Source organism: Natator depressus, chromosome 10 (genome assembly GCF_965152275.1).
Source record: "Natator depressus isolate rNatDep1 chromosome 10, rNatDep2.hap1, whole genome shotgun sequence".
Lineage (NCBI taxonomy): Eukaryota > Metazoa > Chordata > Testudines > Cheloniidae > Natator > Natator depressus.
The window spans coordinates 80,177,647-80,196,895 of record NC_134243.1 but is presented as its reverse complement, the minus strand read 5'-3'; the positions used below and the strand labels follow the sequence as shown (position 1 = coordinate 80,196,895).

The window sequence follows — 19,249 nt, the reverse complement described above, 5'->3', positions numbered from 1 at the left end:
CTCTATGACCATCTTGCATAAGCAGCAGTATGCTTTTGTCATTGTTTTGCTCCATGATTAATGCTAGATGCTAAAGGCTGGCTGGAAAGTCAGTTTTAAATACGTTGCGTCTCCAGTCCTGATCCTTCAATAGATTACTCGGGAAGATTAAGCTTTCCCATCTGGAACTTTTCAGGAAAGTAAGATCTGCATTGCAGCACTAATTACGTTTCTGTAATTCATGCACATTGAGGTGTTCTGGTCTCAACCTGAAAATTGTCATTTGTCTTCCTGGCATTAACGTTTTACCAAAAAATCTGAGCGTAAATGCTCTCTCTGGTTTAGTGAGCCATAGTGTAACCAACTCTGGACGGAAGAAATACTCACACAGAAGTGACTCACAGAAGTGAATTCTAAAATGTAACAGTGCCAGATTTGTTCCATTCCATTTTCAGGCATCAGGGGTGATACACAAATAAGCTTTTCAAAATGCAAATGATGGGGATGTATGGAAGGAGTGGGAGTTAAGCTATGCCCAAGTGCAAGACAGACACATGCTTGCAAGATATTGGTAAGTTCGGGAATCTTTTTCGGAACATATTGAAATTAAGATGATCAGCTACTCTATCTTCCTTCTAAAATTACCTCTAAGTGCCATATGTAACCAGTATTTGCAGTTTGATTTTTTTTAAAGTTGGATGTTCAATACAGTATGACAATGGAGCATCTGCTAGATCTTTGTTTGCAACTCTGCGGTTACCATGCTTTGCGTTATACACATTTGAAGAGCATTTGCAAATGGCTCAGGTCAAGCTTGTTGGAAAATAGTAAGTATTTGCTATAAAGACGTTTAGGGGGGAAAAACACGTTCCCATTAATTTTTTTTATCTGGGGAGCAAAAAGGCTATTTTCCATCAAACTATCTCCAGTGAAAGCAAGAGTGTTTTGAGATCATAGTGCAAGATGGAAAATTCAATATCCTGAGGGTAGCCTCTCTACAAGGACTTTGAGGCCCAGGGTTTGGGCAGGACCTTAGGAGCCCTGTGTGGATGCACAAGCAGAAAAGACAAGAGCAATAAAGCTCAGTTATGTACCTACCTTAGGTGTTCCCAGTTAGAAGAGTCCTATTAGACCATTCGATCAGTCTGTCCCTTTAGAACTGATTGATTACAAAATAGCTCAAGCTAAGGGGATTTTAAAATCCAGCAGGCACAGGAGTCCAAGCATGACCTTGAATTATTCACAGCACTTCAAGAGTTAGGGCTCTAGGGGCTTGATCCACAAAGGGATTCAGGGCACGTAAGTCCAAATTTTAGATGCTCAAAACCGCCACTCAGCTGCCACCTACTCCTGTGGTGGGTATGCACAAAGGCGGCTTGGTCCGGACACCATCCAACAGGTCGATGCTTAGCCCTGGTGGGATCCTCAAGCTTGGTGTCCCCCACCTATTGTGCCCTATGGGACCTGCTCCTGTAGGCACTCAGAGGCTAACTACTGGATTGGGCACCCCACAAAACACAACTGGGGGGAAGTTCATGGTGCTCGCCTTACACTCCACAGCCCAGTGGTTACAGCACTCACGCAGGATGTCCCCCTGCCCACTCTGCCTGCTGCAGAGCAGGGCCTTGAACCCAGGTGTCCCCCTCCCAGGTAAATGCCCAAACCACCCAGTTACAGAGTCGGACTCGCTCTCTGTGGCCCAACGACTATTAAATATTTCACACCAAGTGGAACTGAGCGAGCTCCAGCCCAGAACATCCTGTAGCCCAGTGGTCGGCGCATTCACATGGGAGAGGAGAGTCCAAACTCTGCTTTGGAAGCAGGCAGAGTGGGGATTTGAATCTAGGTGAGTCCGCTAACCACCCGGCTATTGGGCATGCTGGCACTGTTCCTAAGACTTTGGCAAGAAAGGGCTGACCTGGCTTTGGTGCTTAACTCCAGGTGAGGGTGCGTGGCTACATACCTATGAATGCCGAGCAGAGGGAGGCACTGCCCTCCAGACCAGGGGTAAGCAGCTAACTCCCCCTAAGAGGTGGGGCTGAGGCCACTCCCATTTCCTCAGCATTTCCTATTGGCTAGCTTAGGTGGCTCCCTGCTAAGTTTCCTTTGTCTAAAAAATCTGTTACTTTCTCAAAGAAGGAGATGAGGTTGGTTTGGCACGATCTACCTTTTGTAAAACCATGTTGTATTTTGTCCCATTTACCATTGACCTCCATGTCCTTAACTACTTTCTCCTTCAAAATTTTTTCCAAGACCTTGCATACTACAGATGTCAAACTAACAGGCCTGTAGTTACCCGGATCACTTTTTTTTCCTTTCTTAAAAATAGGAACTATGTTAGCAATTCTCCAATCATACGGTACAACCCCTGAGTTTACAGATTCATTAAAAATTCTTGCTAATGGGCTTGCAATTTCATTTGCCAATTCCTTTAATATTCTTGGATGAAGATTATCTGGGCCCCCCGATTTAGTCCCATTAAGCTGTTCGAGTTTCACTTCTACCTCAGATATGGTAATATCTACCTCCATATCCTCATTCCCATTTGTCATGCTACCATTATCCCTAAGATCCTCTTTAGCCTTATTAAAGACTGAGGCAAAGGATTTGTTTAGATATTGGGCCATGCCTAGATTATCCTTGACCTCCACTCCATCCTCAGTGTTTAGCGGTCCCACTTCTTCTTTCTTTGTTTTCTTCTTATTTATATGGCTATAGAACCTTTTACCATTGATTTTAATTCCCTTTGCAAGGTCCAACTCTACTTGACTTTAGCTGTCTCACTTTATCCCTACATGTTCTGACCTCAATAAGGTAGCTTTTCTTGCTGATCCCTCCCATCTTCCACTCCCTGTATGCTTTCTGCTTTTTCTTAATCACCTCTCTGAGGTGCTTGCTTGCTCATCCAGCTTGGTCTACAACTCCTGCCTATGAATTTTTTCCCCTTTCTTGGGATGCAGGCTTCCGATAGCTTCTGCAGCTTTGATTTAAAGTAATCCCAGGCCTCTTCTACCTTTAGATCCATAAGTTCTTCAGTCCAATCCACTTCCCTAACTAATTTCCTTAATTTTTGAAAGTCAGCCCTTTTCAAATCAAAAGCCCTAGTCACAGATTTATTTTTGTTAATCCTTCAGTTCAGTTTGAACTGAATTAGCTCATGATCACTTGAACCAAGACTGTCCCCTACAACCATTTCTTCTATGAGGTCCTCACTACTCACCAAAACCAGATCTAAAATGGCATCCCCTCTAGTCGGTTCAGCAACTACTTGATGAAGGAATCCATCAGCTATCGCATCTAGGAAAATCTGAGCCCTATTATTATTACTAGCACTCGTCCTCCAGTCTATTTCTGGGAAGTTAAAGTCTCCCATGATCACACAGTTTCCATTAGTATTTACTTAATTAAAAACATTAAAGAGGGCTCTATCCGTATCCAGATTAGATCCCGGGGTCTATAGCACACCCCAAGCACTATCCCAGGGGAGGCTCTAGTAGTTTTCATCCCCAATGTAATTTTCGCCCAGACAGACTCTGTCTTATCCCTTCCATCGCTTCTTATTTCTTTACATTCTACCTCATCATTGATCTACAATGCTACTCCACCACCTTTGCCTTTATTGCTGTCTTTCCTAAACAGGTATTTCCTTCAATACCTGTAGCCCAGTCATGACTACTATTCCACCATGTTTCTATTATCCCTATAATATCTGGTTTCACTTCCTGCACCAGTAGCTCTAGTTCCTCCATTTTGTTACATAGGCTCCTCGCGTTGGTGTACAAACATCTTAATTTTTGCTGTTTGGCCTCGCTCACATTCTGTACCCTATTGGGCATGGTCATTCTACAGCCAGTATAATCTATTAGACTGGTATCCACACTGCCCTTCCTCCTTATGTCCATTCTCCTACCCACGGCTGTATCCTTTCTTACTTCGTTTTCTTCCCTCTCAATGCTAAAATCCGGCATGGAGATTACCTGGACATCTCCCAACCATCTCCCACAAATTCCTAGTTTAAAGCTCTCTTAATCAGTTGTGCCAGCCTCTGTCCTAGAAGTTTATTTCCTTCACTACTCAGATGAAGTCCATCCCGAGAGAACTGTCCTCTGTCCATGAAGGCCTCCCAGGGGCCATACATCCCAAAGCCCTCTTTATAGCACCACTGCCTGAGCCATCTGTTGATAGTCATAATCTTGTCACACCTTTGTTGCCCTTCTCTAGGAACAGGCAGAATCCCACTAAAGATCACCTGAGCCTCCATTTCCTTAAGCGTCTTCCCCAGCCTGGCATAGTCTCTACAGCTGTCTGTCTTGTAAGTCCCCTTTGTAGATTGAGCCTTAAGAGCTTAATTGCCTATGACCAAGGCCCTGCATGCCATGCAACATGGCAGATTTAGATTAGGCAGCAACATCCCCGCCCCTCAGTTCTGGATTATACAGTCGAATTAATTATCTGAAAGCCAGTGCAGCTCCTGAAATGGTCGGGGGGGGGAGGGTGAGGGGGATGGAGAATCTGGGGTAGAAAAGTAGTGAAAGGAGGGATTAAAGTACTGAGAAATGGAGCTCGAAGGAAGAGCCAGCTGGCATCTAAGACAGAGAGTGGAGCAGACCTTCCCGGAGACCTTGGAGGTCTCAGGTAGAGGCACCTCCTCAAATCACACAGGACAGCCTGTGCCTAGAGACTTCCTGCTGCCCTTCTGCATACACCCCTGCCCCCCCACGAGCCCAGTCAGCCATGCCGTCCCCCTGTGGGAGAAGCTGGCAGTAAGAGGCCCTTTTAGCCGTATGCAGAGACTGCCTTTAGTCAAGCACGAAGTCAAGGCTGACTTTGTATGGCCCTATCATTGCACATACACAGGATCTTGACTAGAAGGTGCTGCAGTGACAAGCCACCAGGACTGCAATTAGATAACACTAAGGGTATGTCTACACTGCAATTATAAATCTGTGGCTGGCCCACGCCAGCTGACTTGGGCTCGCAGGGCTCAGGCTAAGGGGCTGTTGAGTTGCAGTGTGGACGTTCAGGCGTGGGCTGGAACCTGTGTTCTGGGACCCTCCCACCTCACAGGGTGCGGCCTGAGCCCAAACATCTATACCACAACTAAACAGCCCCTTAGCCCCACAGATCCCACCCCATCTAACGTCCCATCACAGGCCACTGGGCCTATTTACCATGAATAGTTAAAGATCAATTAATTGCCAAAATCATGTTATCCCATCATACCATCTCCTCCATAAACTTATCGAGTCTAATCTTAAAGCCAGATAGGTCTTTTGCCCCCACTGCTTCCCTTGGAAGGCTATTCCAAAACTTCCAAGTCAGCTGGCACAGGCCAACTGTGAGTGTCTAACTGCAGTCTAGACATACCCTAAGTAGCATGCAGCCCCATACAGGTACTCTGCAGTATCTTCCTAAGAGATACTAGAGGCTGGAGTTTACTTCAGATTCCCTTATAAATTTCCAGGGTGAAGGATTTAGAGGAAGAGGGAACATTTATATTCTCTCATTTCCATGTATTTTTCCTTAAAAAAAATGAATTCCCAATGAATGTTTTATGCTATATGTACATTGAAACGTGCAGAGACCATCTTAGATTAGCTCATAAGAATGAACAAAGGATTGTCAATATTTTCTCCATCCTGCTAACGACTTCTCTTAACAAGGGATGTTGTCTTTAATAACGACTAGTCGTTCAATAAGAACTGCCTGTAAAAGAGGAGAGTGTCAGGTCACCTGCCCACCAGCAGAGTCTTCCCCCTTCATAGGCAACACTAGAAACCTCAGGATCTTGTCACCACGTTACAGAGCTTATTGCATCTCATTGATTTAAGAGTATCTTAGAGCATCTTGTGTCCAGATGGATAATATAACTTTTGTGCCACATGAAGGTAACTGCTGAAGCCACTGTTCCTGGGGCAAGGAGCTTACATTTTGAAGTGTCACTGCAGTCACTCGAGTGCTTCTCATCCTTCTCCTGATCACAGCCCCATGGTACAAACAGGAAAAATGTCAGGGTCCCTCGCCCATAAGTTAGAAACCTCATGCCTTTCTTATGGGTATATGGAAATGGTTGCAATCATTGTGGGAACTGAGAATTCCTGGACTTGTGGGCGGTTTCCTCTTTCCAGACTCAGAACAGTGAGTTCCTTTTTCAGCCTCTCCCTGCTGCAGGTCTTTATTTCCAACTCTGGTCATGACCATTTGGCAGGTGTCCGACGTAAGACTTGCAGGGCTGGAGGGACTTCTTCTGGGGATTAACTGTATGGGCTAGCACATGGCTTTTCCTCTTTCTTTACCCTGAATGCAAGTCCCAAAGCCCAGATTCTCATCTCTGAGGGAGGAGAGGAGCTGGCTATGCTCTGTCTAGGACACACAGAGCAGTCTGAAAGGCATCACCTGCTATGAATGTAGTTTCAGGATAAAGGGAAGAAGTGGAGAGCCTTTTAAGTTTTTTTTCCTAAATCTTGCTAAAGCTCTGACAGGAACTTGATGCCACCGTAAGTGGAAGGGAGTCAAGGGCTCTCACTCATCCAAGAGTCACTTAACAAGCAAGACCCCGAAGGATACAAAACTCCATCTCTATTCCCACTAAGATGAATGGAAACATTAATAGAAATACATCCTAGTTAGTGGCAATACAAGAAGTGCTCTTGCTCATTTTCCTGCCTTTTTGCACCTCCAAGGAGCCTTTGCTGTAAGAAACAGAAGGAACAGTAGGGACATAGGAAACAGTAAGAAGCTCTTGAATTTGCTGATGGTATCGTCAATCTACTATGTTACAGCAGAGCATAAATGGTGCTATTTCCATAGAGGAGAGCATCCTACCTACTACTGCAAGTGCTGGTGAGCCGAGCCCTGAAATTGCTCAGGCCCTGAATTGTGGCGAACCTTTCTTTGGATGACAGGAGGAGAGAGAGCTTTGAGAAGAGACCTCCCAGGTGCACCACTTCCTGTGACAGAATTAGACAGGGCACCCCGGGGGCTTTAGATGACAGAGAAAAACAAGGAGCAGCTAGAGTCATGGCTGGGAAGCTTGGGGCCACCGAAGCACCTTGCAGGGGCAATTACTCAGGTATGACCTTTGCTCTCTGGCTGACCTGATCTTCTTCCTCACGGATATGCTCAACACACAGAAAGCTGGTGAAGGAGTCATGAAAAACCTAGAAACTACACTTCCACCCAGTCTTGTCTCAGCACCACCGCTGAGCAAGGACTGTTGACCCCCAGCCAACAGAAGGACCATTCGATCCGCAGCATCCCACTGGGGCCTACCACACAGGCTGTTTCTAGTACTGGAGAAATCCTCTGGGCCAATGGAGTCCCCATTTCCCATCAGTCCTTAGTAAATCCCCTCTCTGCTATTACTGCTTGAAAGTTGGAGGGTGGAGGGTACAGCAGGTTGGGAATTTTTTTTTTTTACAACCCCCTCCCAAACCAAACCAGATTTGTCAAAACTGAAATGTCACAAAACAGTGTCAGGTTCAATAAGTCACCCAACTCGAAACATTTTTGGAAAAAGAGTTTCAAGGTTGTTGAACCAGAGGGTCAGGTTTTTTTTGTTTTTTGTTTTTTACAATCAAAACTTTTTGTTTAGAAATTTTAGTAAATTTACACAACCGAAAGGAAAAAAGCTCATAATCGAAGCAAAAAACATTTCCATTGACCCGAATCTAAACATTTTTTGGATTTTCAATTTGTGAAAATTCAAAGTTCTGACTTTTCGTCCCAATTCGAGATGGGAAAATTTTTTCACAATGTCGAATTCTCACAAGACAGGAAACCCATTTCCCACCCACCTCCCGTGGGGATCTACTCTGGAGAAAGTGCTGAGAGGAATCACTAGTGCCTGGGTTTCCGATGTGATGGCTGCATCACATCTGCTGGTGGGGGGAGCAACGGAAGGAAGCCCCCACTTGAGGAAGAGGAGGAGGAGTTTGGGCTCTTCCATCTGCACAGCATCGCATAAGGCTGCTTTCCACTTTTTTAAAAATTAATATTTAAAGTAACAGTTTTATTTTTTTGAACAAGTTCTTTTACTTGATTTACGCCTTCCAAATAAAGGGCCTGGCACAGCGCACATCACCAATGGAAGAGTTTTGCCATTAACTTCAGTTGGAACAGGATCTGGCCCTAAAATAAAAGTGCATTACAAAATTGGCTTGTTTAAGTCCTGCAACTGCTATAAATTAAAGGGTCCACTCCTGAAAGATTCCAAGCACCCGCTGTTCCCACTGATTTCAATGGGAGGGGAGGTTGCTCAGCACCCAGCTGGATTGGCCCCTAAGTAGAGGTTGTTGCATTGCAGACCTTCATCCCCTTCATAGGAATGGCTTCCCTGGAAGCAGCATTTAGCAGTGCAGCTGATGGAAGTGAGAAATCTTCCTAATTATTCGCATTTCAACAGGGTAATGCAGTAGGTCTGGCTATGAATAATACATTGCAGAGCTGGGGCACGTTTGCTGTTTTTCCTCTAATTATCTCTCTAAGTTGTCCTCCCCTCATGCAATCGCCACGTGAAGCAGAAAATTGAAGTCAAGCTGTGACGGCACAGAGCAGCCGGGTGGGCCTCATTCCACCCATTCTCTTGTTTGTTCATCAGTTACATGCTTTCGTAAGCAGACTTCAGTGCACGGCGAGAACCTGCAACGTCTTTGTTCAGAGAATCTCAGCTCCTCTCATTGGCAGATTCCTGCGCTGCCTCACAGGTGCTTCTGGGTAGGACACCCAGGCCTTGGCTTGTTCCCATGCGCACTGGAGCAGAGGCAGCTAAGGGGACAAGATGGGTGCAGCAAACCACTGTCTCTTGCCCAGTAGGGGTCAGTGACACATACGCCCCTAGGGTGGGAAAGGTAGATATGTCGGCAAGTAGCCGCAACCAGAGGGTTATTAAGATCATTGGGTGAGTTAAAGCATGGTCTCCAAGCCATAAGCCCTTTCTGAGCTTTCGTTGCATTACATGCAGAGTTGCACACCAAGATGGCCAGTGGCCAAGTTTCCTTCCCAAAGCCTCTGGGGCTCAAGGAGCCTTGGCTTAGGAGTGCAAATGGCACAGAGTTTGTGAGGGAGCAAGACTTATGTGAGGCCCCGAAGACAGACAAAGGCACGAGACAGCTGTGCCTGGGGACAGGGCAGCTGCGCTTCACCGGCTGTTCCAGCCAGGGGGAAATGGTCTGTGCATAGACCATAGGGTTGCTAGGTGTCCGGTTTTCGACTGGAACGCCCGCCAGGTCCCTGCGGCCCCTAGGCATTGGGGCGGCCAGGGAGGCTCCACGCGCTGCCCCCACCCCCAGTGCCAGCTCCACAGCGCCCACTGGCCGGGAACCGCGACCAATGGGAGCTGCAGGGGGTGGCGTCTGTGGGTGCGAAGGCAGGGCGCACTGTGCAGAGGTGCCTGGCCACCCATGCACCTTGAGGCCGCAGGGACCTGGTGGCCACTTCCTCGGAGCCACAGTAAGCGCCGCTGGGACTCTGCACCCTGCCCGTGCACCCCAACCTCTTGCCCCAGCCTGGAGTCCCCTCCCGCACCCTATACCTCTCATCCCTGGCCCCACCCCCAGCCAGAGCCCTCACCCCCTCCCACACCCCAACCCCCTACCCCAGCCCGATGAAAGTGAGTGAAGGTGGGGAAGAGTGAGCAATGGAGGGAGGGGGGATGGAGCGAGAAGGGGCGCAGCCTCAGAGAAGGGGCGGGGTAGGGGCGGGGCAGGTTGTTTGGTTTTGAGTGATTAGAAAGTTGGCAACCCTAGTAGACCACCAACACCACCACCACCTGTCCTCCGAGAAACAAAGTTACACGAAGAAATTACCTGACTCCACATCATCAATTTCTGCTCCAAACAGAAACTGCTAGAGAAGGCCCTAAAAAGCTGATGCTGTTTGGCAAAGAGCCAACGATACCTTGGTGAGCAGCCGGGGAAGTACTTCATCATATCTGGTTTTACTGCCTATATCCAGCCTGCAGCATTTCGGTGCATGACATTACATCTGATGGAGTGAAAGGGGCTTAGCAGCCACCAAATAACAAAACCAATCCTCCACACTGAACTAGAACGAAGAGATACACCCCAGTTCAAACAGGAATTCAGGGAAGTCATAGGGCCTGTGTTATACAGGAGGTCAGACTAGATAATCACAATGGTCCCTTCGTGGCTTTATAATCTGCGCATCTACGAAGAGTGCCCTAAATCAATACAAAAAATAGAAGTATGTGAACAAATTTAGCTTGGCTATGAACTTCCACAGTAATCTAATCTCAAGCAGCTGAACAACCATTTGTAACCGCAGTGCCAAGTGACCCTGAAGTAGAGTTTTGCAAAAATTTTCAGACTTAAAAATGTCCAGTATGCAGCTAATTATGTAAACTACTCCACAGGGGTACATAGTAATAACCATGGGTGGCACCAGCAGCACTGCAGACATGCTTGGAACCAGGCCCTGGCAACAATGACCAAGCTACAAAGCTTCAAAACATCCCTGACCCTCCCACCCTCTCCCCTCGCTTCCCTTGGGATGAGGAGTGTTGCTTCTGGACGCTCCCATGACTGCCTCAGTGGTCAGAGCCAAGCTATAATCTTGACAGCGCAGCAAGTTCTACTCAGGTTATAGTGTGTGGAGATGAACTGTTTTTATAGCAATTGGGAAAACATTAAAATGTGAGACGTTGCCAGCAGAATGTGGTCTTCAGACAGCACCATTTGTCCAATTGCTCAAGAGATAAAGAACATAATTCTTTTAACTGCACAGAGAGTTAGAAAAAGCACAAAAATCCATGGGTTATAACAAGAATATTTGATACAAATGCCACTAACCAATGCCTGCCCAAATACATCTTCATTGTTATTCTAGCTACAAGATGAAGCCAAAGAGACCGTGGGACTTATTGCATCCTCATGTGTATTGCACAACCCCTAATGCAGTTTCCCACTGGGACCCGCACCTTGGTATCTTGAATGAGAATTGGACTCCATAGGATTTAGAACAATAGCACAAACTGCAGAGGCAAATTCGCAATAGATAGATGAAGTTATATGGAAGTTAGCACTCAGTAAAGATGCATAAAATACAAAAAAGATATTTTTGACAATCATGAAACGCTAAGCCATCTTACTGGCAGAGCAGTAGTTTTTATACATTGGACATCTTACTTTGCAGTAATTTTTAATTATTCTGTTTGTCCAAGTTTCATCTTGCTTAGAAGTAATCTAAAGAGTAGCTCTGTACATTTCCACTTCTTAACCTGGACCAAAACCAGGAAGAAGAAATGCAGATGAAAGTTAATGAACACAATAACCAAACAACCCTCTCTTTCTCCCTTCCCCCCCCCCCATATTTCAACGCTCAGAAGTTTCCCCACTCAGTGCAATGTTTAGTTGAAAGTTCCCAGCTTGGGTGCTTGACGCAGTCCAGTTCACACACCCAGAGAGATGATGGCTGCTGAGCAGAGCTGGTCAAAATGACAAATAGTTTTCCCATCAGAAAATGTGGTTTTGTCAAACAATATTTTATGTGGGGAAAATGTCAGTTTCAATAATTTGATGAGGAGAATCTAAACAAAAAAATTGTTTTGTGCAAGTCTGACAATTCAAAATGAAAATGTCTTTTTGAAATGTCAAACAGGATCATTACAATCTAAAATGTTGAAATTTTCAATACTGGGATGAAGCAGAGGAACCACCCACCAGCATAGAAGGGGTTAAGGAGAGCCTTTGGGCCCAGCTAGCTCCACCCCATTACAAGCTCCAGCCAATGCCAGGCTTGGCGAGGATAAAAAGGAGAGAGCCTGGCTCAGTTTGGGACTGACAAGTGAAGAGACAGGAGCTAACTGCCGTCCTGTCTGAGGGAAGGATCACTAGCCTGGCCTGCCAAGGTAGCCTCCAGGGAATAAGCACCATCTTCCTGGCCAAAAGGAGATGGAGAAAGAGGCCTAGAATCACACGGCCTGAGAGGAAGCTGGGTGACCAGAGCATGGAGACCTTGTGGGAGTTACAGCCCCACCAAACTTACAGCTGCTCCGCCCAGAAAAACCTGGGACCACAGCAGGATGCTGCCCAAGGTCCATGAGGGGGCACTATTAAGAGACAATCCACCACAGGAACTTGGACTATAGGGACCATGCCCCATACTAAAGGGGCAATGGTAGGAAGTAGGTGAGGGCAGCAGAGTCCTCACCGGGAGATCCCCTACTGAGGGGTTACTTATGCAGGGCCCTGGGCTGGGACCCAGTGAAGTGGGAGGGCCCGGGTCCCCCTACCCTCCCTGCCTTAAAGACTGAGGCACCTCGACCACAGAAGCAGGGTCAGGAAGCCAGGAACCCCAACCACTAGGCTGACTGGCCTTCCAGCCCTCCCACACCCATTACAGATACTTTTTGCACAAATTTTTCTTTCTACAGTTTCTGGCTTCGGAATGGAAATATTGAAGATTCCCATGGGACGGAGATTCCGATTCCTCACAGCTCTGTTGGTGACATTCAGAGGAAGGATGCAAGAGGTGAAGGTAAATCAGGGATGTCCCAGGATGTAGCCATATTTCAGTATGTACTTTGGCTTCCCCTTTGCTGCTGCTACAACTCTTTATTTAAATTGTGGTAGCACTCACCCTTTTTCTCTCCAAAGGAGGAAACAGGTTTTTTAGTTTATGCCTGCTTTGCCAGGTGTGGGTGGTGTTCTAAACAAGGTCAGAAACGCACCTTACACCTGGAGCAGAAGGTGGAGAGGTTTGTTGTGGTGGTTCTTAGATCCTGCTGAAGTTTGTTTCACAGCCTCAGACAGACTCCTAAGAAAAGCTGCCTCCTGCAGAGACGTGCTTGATCCTTGCAGTCCACAGCTCCGTTCTCAGACATCGTCCTCATCTTGGAACTTCAGGCAATGTTTTAGATACCCTGGATCCAAGCCATGGAGCACCGTGGAGATCATGAACTTTGCACAGTATTCAGTGGGAAGCTGGCATAGAGCAAGGGGACAGGTTTGATGTACTCACAGTAGCCCATCTTGCTGAGGAGATGCTCTAGCTGGAGTTTCCTCAGGGCTGATGACTTCATGCCTGGGTTTACTGCCGTGCTTTAGTACTGCTAGCAGATTAATGAAAGTATGTATAGCAGAGGTGAGGTCATCATCCTCGAGGATGTGATGGAATCTTCTAGCCAACCAGAGCTGGTAGAAAGCATTACTCATAGTCACTGCTACGGGATAACTTAGCATCAGTGAGGAATCCAAAGCCATGGTTATTTCTGGAAAACCCATTCCATGTTTTGCATGAAGAGATAATGGGTATTCATACAATTATGCAAATTGACATCCATTTCTCTTTTGAATCTATATTCAAGTTGCTTTTGCACTTTTCTTTCAGGGTCTGTTCCTGCATCCTTTACGCAGACCAGACACACATGCTTTGCCTCAGTAAAGACAGCTCAGTCTTGTATTCAGGGTCAGGAATAATAATTAAAGGACGTTTCTGGGCTTACCTCACTGTTTCCAGTTGCTTTCACAGCAGCTACTTGTGTCAGACAAGGAAAATGCTGGTGTGGTTCTTATTTTGGGTACAATGCTGGTGCCTCCTCGGGAGCTGGCTGGCTCTCAACAGAACAGAAAGAGATGGGCTCAGTTCAGCACAGTGGTAGCAAAGGCAGTTGCACCAGCATAATGCAGTGATGAATCAGGCACAATACTTCCCAGAACGCTGCTTCAGCATAACACAGGCCCATGTGGGCTTTGCCAGCGGGAGCTGCTAAGTTACTGCACCTGCAGCAAAGATTCCAACAGGAATTCTGCATCTAAAGAACAACCTTCCATCTATCTGTAAGGCTAACTTGTGATTTTAGCATGATGTCAGAATACATTCCCGAACCACTAAACAAATCAATGCCATCCTCCGCCAACGAAGAAAAAACATTCCAGTTAACCTGAAAGAGGGGTAGCCGTGAATCATTTGTTTCAATAAGAGAAAAAAACAGAAAAGAAGAGAAAAGAAACTGCTCTCACAGCTTCTCAAAACCAGCAGGGCTAGTGCACCAAGGTGCCAAGAGCTTGCAACGTAAAGTCACTGGGCACTGAGGGGACTCTTAGAAGCACAAGATTGGATTTTAGTTAAATATGTAGGAAGACCAAGCAAGTCTCTTCTGTTTAGCTGCTGTCTACCACTCAACCTGATCATCAAATCATCATAAGTGATGTTTCTTTTAATACAGAGATGCCCCAGCAGAAAGTCTGTCATTGTGACCAACATTTCTATTTCATACCAAATTCAGTTAAGAAAATGGCATTAAACCAACTATTGCATTTAAGCATCATTGAGTCTCCACTTTACAGAGCACCTGGGAACTCCTGGAGATTCTGGAGACTGTTCTCCAGAGCCTGTAATATAGTATATTTACAAGGCCTGCGGTACTCTGGGAATAGTTCTCTAGAGCCCAGCCTCAGATACATCACAGTTCATTTGGTTCTGGAGTTCCATCCACAGACATTATATGGTATTTTATTTTTACCCACCTCACTCTCAGAAGGTTTAAAATATTAAAAAAAAATTGTGTTGATTTATTGAAGTCACTTCCATCCCTCTTCTACAGATCAGACTAACACAACATCATTTTCAAGGTTCATTCAACTTCTGAATTATTCATGAAAGTTGAAACTAAAATTCATTACAACACCTCTATCCATAAATGGCCAAACAGAGCGTCAATAAACATTGAGAATACCATAAACCACAGACCCTTTGAAATTAGGAACTAAATAAACCATATTCCAAATTACGACACTCAATATCAATACTGAACATCATGAACCATGCTCGATCAGACAGTGTCCTCCATACTCAGACACTTGCAATGCTCCTAACAATGTCAACATTTGCTTGTTTGAATACTTGGGGGGAAATGTGCTTAAAAACGTACCAAACTGGAAGATGGAAATTATAGTCACATCAACAGCTGAATGAAGTATAGCTGTAACCGTGGCAGAACTGCAGAAGAGCTCTGTGTGGCTCGAAAGCGTGTCTCTCTCACCAACAGAAGTTGGTCCAATAAAAGACATCACCTCACCCACCTTGTCAGTCAGATCAACAGTAACACGAGAATAATGGAAATGCTAGGTAGTTCTGATAGTCTATAGACAACTGTATATTATATTTAAGTGGTGTCCTGCATAATTATTTGGGTCTATGTGCATCTGCTTCCTCTTCCCTTCCCCTTCCCGCCCGCCCCCCAAATGCAGATTGCAACAGAGGGAGAAAAAGTTGCAGGAATCATTAGGGAAGTAGATTTGTATAGGATGTATGCAAGGAGAACATCACTTTCCCTACAGCACTCCTCCTGCTATGCTGCCAACATGTGAATCCAACTGCCCTCTCAAAGCAGTCAAGCATATTGCAGACGTTGCATCACATTACGTGACTGCTGCTCTGAGAGGTAGCAACCTCCCTTCTGTGGCTTTGACACCCAAAATCCACTGGGTGGACCATCCATGTTTCACTTGCTAATCCTGTCCATAGATGCTCTGCATCCACCTTCTCCCAGCTCCTTGCCATGCAACATGGAGACACTCCTGAGAAGGTGCATATTTCCAGGTAGGTCTTCCCCTTCCCCACCTTTGGATGTATTTAACCCAGATTACAGTTTAGCTCTGTCCTTCTCTAGTGGCTGGCTCTGTGGTTTATGAGTCTGTTACTAGCTTTGGGAAAACAGAGTTAGCTTTGCAGTAGACGCTTGTAGTTATAGATCCAAGAGCCATAGTTTTGATCTTTGCTCTGAGGGCTTATCCTGGGGTGTCATGTTACACTATAAAAGAGGACCAGAGGCCTTAATAAATTCCAAGCAAACTTTTTTGCCATCCATGTGATCATGGAGTATTTGACCCCTTCCTCCTTTTGCACTTACTAGATCAGTTATCTCAAAAGCTGGACTCAAATAAGATCTTGGTTTTATTTCCTAGCCTTGGTTTGCTCACCCCCTGGGTTCAGCGCCCACATAACAGTGCTCAAACTGGAGCAAGCAGTCTGGCCCAGCACTCAGCCTAATCTACCATGACAGAAAGAAACATTCGCTCACACACAACCTTTGGAACCTACTGCTAATCAAGATGTACGTAATTGACCAACACACATTCAGATCCCCAGCTTGAAGTCTATTTTCTCAGGTCAGTGGCTCCACACTGTCTCAGCGATATTTAGAAAACCGAATGGGAGTGCAGTAGATCTACTGGAAAACACAAAATGCCATGACAAGGCCAGTTCTAGCTTACTGGAAACACAGTACATTGTTGAACTCCACATTTTGATATAGAGACATTAAGCTCTGGATCCAGCCAGCCAGGAGTTTCAGAGAGTGTTCTAAAGATGAATTTTGGTGCCCAGTTCTAATTAAAGTGTTCTGTCAGACATATTACAGGAGAAAAGGGAAAGATCGGTGATGAAGTTCACAGAAAAACTACAGGTTTGGGGATGAATTTTCAGAGATCAGCTCAATGGGTGATCCAAGTAAAATGCTCATGTTTTGTTACCTCCAACGCTTGCTTTTCTGCACGTTCTCCAATTTATGAGAAAAACTGTATTTTCTCTGCAAGAATTTACACTGAAACACTGTGAAATATATTACATGGAGATTAGTGGTAATGGCAACTGTAGTATCTACCTACCTGCTGGAAATTTGCCAAAGTGCACCTTTTAGCAAGGAAATGAAGTGAGTATTTCACTGTATACGCACTCTTATGGAACAGTAATATCACCTTTTAACTCAAGCTCTCTGGAAAACAGTCCCATTTAATGAAAAATTGGGACTTGAACTTGGATATCCCACATGAATTCATTAACCAGTGGGTTATAGCACCGCATCTCCCTCTCTCCTATTGGAGAGTTTGTGTAATTAAATATTCATTGGGCAGGGAGAGGGAGACTGACTCTGTAGCCTGGTGGTTGGGGCACTTGGCTGGGATCTGAGAGACCCAGGTTCCCGATGAGAATTTCATTGAAACACACATTTCCATAAAACATAATAGAATTGTAGAACTGGAAGGGATCTCAACTGGTCATCTAGTCCAGTCCCCTGCAGGACTAAGTATTATCTAGACCAGCCCATTTCTGTTTTAACAAAACTGCATTTTTGACAGACAAAAGTTTAATTTTTCCCCCCAAGCCAGTTCTACTTTTAACTGAGATTTCGTGTAGAATAGTTTAACTTTTTGCACATAGCAAAGACTTCAAAGTAAAATTTATCACTTATTCTAATAAGAATGTTAACTGAGCCATTAAAAGTATCATGCTTGGGAAAAAATCTTGTACAACAGAATTAACATATGTTCAAAGTTCTGCAGCAGAGTGATAATAGAAAGCTTTTATTTGTATTGTAGTAACACAAAGGGACCTCTATCACAGACCAGGATCCCATTGTGCTTGGCACTGTACAGACATAAAGAGACAGTCCCTGTCTGAAGGACTTAGATTTTTAGAGTAATTTCTATAGAATATTATTGGTTTAAATCCTTATTAAGTTCTTTAGGACTTTCATAAGACTATGCAAGTATTACACAACCAGAGCTTCTGTAAGACATAAGATGTTTCCTTAAAATACTTTGCTTTCCAGCACCAGAGTTTTGCATTACCCAGTGAATAGCAGAGTAAGTGATTTTTCTTACCAAGATTTACACTTATATTAACAATTTTAAATTTGAGATTTAGATAAAAGTGGTTTGAGATTTAATAACGAGGCTAAGCTAGTCGCAATCAACAGGCTTCTAAACATTAAACCAGTCATACACTACAAAATGCAATCCATGTAAGGTGAGCATTATATGCAAATATTTCTTTGGCAGAAAGAGAAAAGTAGAGGAATAATAAATTGTCTCCAGGAAGTATGTTGGGTCTTTCCTGTACTGAACCCCCAAAAGATCATATTAGGGGACAGCCCAGAGCAAGGGAGTTTGGTTTTTGCAATTTCAGGCCAGGATGCTGTGGCTGACATGACCTGTGGTAAAGGATCATTAACTTGTTCTACTAGAGCCCCAACTCATAAGAGCAGAAATGGATTGGGGATGGGAAGAAGAGCCCTGTGTTTGAGTGCAGGTTGACTATCACATGATTTCCCATGTGCTCTAGTGTCACATTAGGGCAGTAGCATAGATTCATAGGTTCTAAGGCCAGAAGGGACCACTGATCATCGATTCTAGTCTGACCTCCTGTGTAACACAGGCCAGAGAACTTGCCCAACATAATTCCTGTAGCTGATCTTTGAGAAAAACATCCTCGTCTTGATTTTAAAATGGTCAGTGATGGAGAATCCACCATGACTCTTGATAAATTATACCAGTGGTTAGCTCCTCTTACTGTTAAAAATTTATACCTTACTTCCTGCCTGAATTTGCCTAGCTTCAACTTCAGCCATTGGATCATGTTATACCTTTCATCAGCTAGGCTGAAGAGCTCACAATCAAATATTTGTTCCCCATGCAGGCACTCACAAACAATAATCAAGTTACCCTTACCTTTCTCTCTGTTAAACTAAACAGACTGAGCTCCTGGAGTCCATCACTATATGGCAGGTTTTCTAACCTTTTAATCATTTTCATGGCTCTTCTCTGAACCCACTCCAACTCATCAGCATCTTTCTTGAACTGTGGACACCAGAACTGGACCAGCAGTGGTCACACCAGTACCAAACACAGGGTAAAATAAACTCTCGACTCCTACGGGAAATCCCCTATTTATACATCCAAGGATTGCATCAGCCCTTTTAGCCACGGCGTCACATGGGGAGCTCATATTCAGCCGATTATCCACCATGACCCCCATATCTTTTTCAGAGTCTCTGCTTCCCAGGGTACAGTCCCCCATCCTGGAAGCACAGCCTACTTTCTTTGTTCCTAGATGTTCACACTCACACTGAGCCATATTAAAACGCATATTGTTCTCTTGTACCCAGTTTACCAAGCGATCCTGATCACTCTGTCACGTGACCTGTCCTCTTCGTTGGATACCACTCCTCAATTTTGGGGTCATCTGGAAACTTTATCAGTGATCATTTTATGTTTACTTCCAGGTCATTCATAAAAGTGTTAAATAGCATAGGGCCAAGAACAGATCCCCGAGGAACCCCATTAGAAACACCTGCTTGACGATGATTCCATGTTTACAGTTACTTTTTGACACCTGTCAGTTAGCCAGCTTTTAAGCCATTCATTGTGTACCATGTTGATGCTACAGAATTCTAGGCTGTTGGTTTTTTAAATCAAAATGTCCTGCAGTGGAAGTTTAAAAGAATTGTCAGCTAACTACATCACAGTGT

General features: G+C 44.9%; 1 protein-coding gene across 2 annotated transcripts in view; it reads right to left on the bottom strand.

Annotated features, from left to right (window-relative positions):
• Positions 1 to 19,249, bottom strand: part of CORO2B (coronin 2B) — a 136,159-nt gene that overhangs the window by 64,799 nt on the left and 52,111 nt on the right. The window contains exon 1 of one of the 2 annotated variants that reach the window (XM_074966619.1): positions 13,442 to 13,460. The exons of the other annotated variant lie outside the window; for it this stretch is intronic. The gene's annotated coding sequence lies outside the window, so the exon portion shown is untranslated. Of the gene's footprint in view, positions 1 to 13,441; positions 13,461 to 19,249 lie in introns of those variants that run through there. 2 annotated transcript variants of the gene reach the window in all.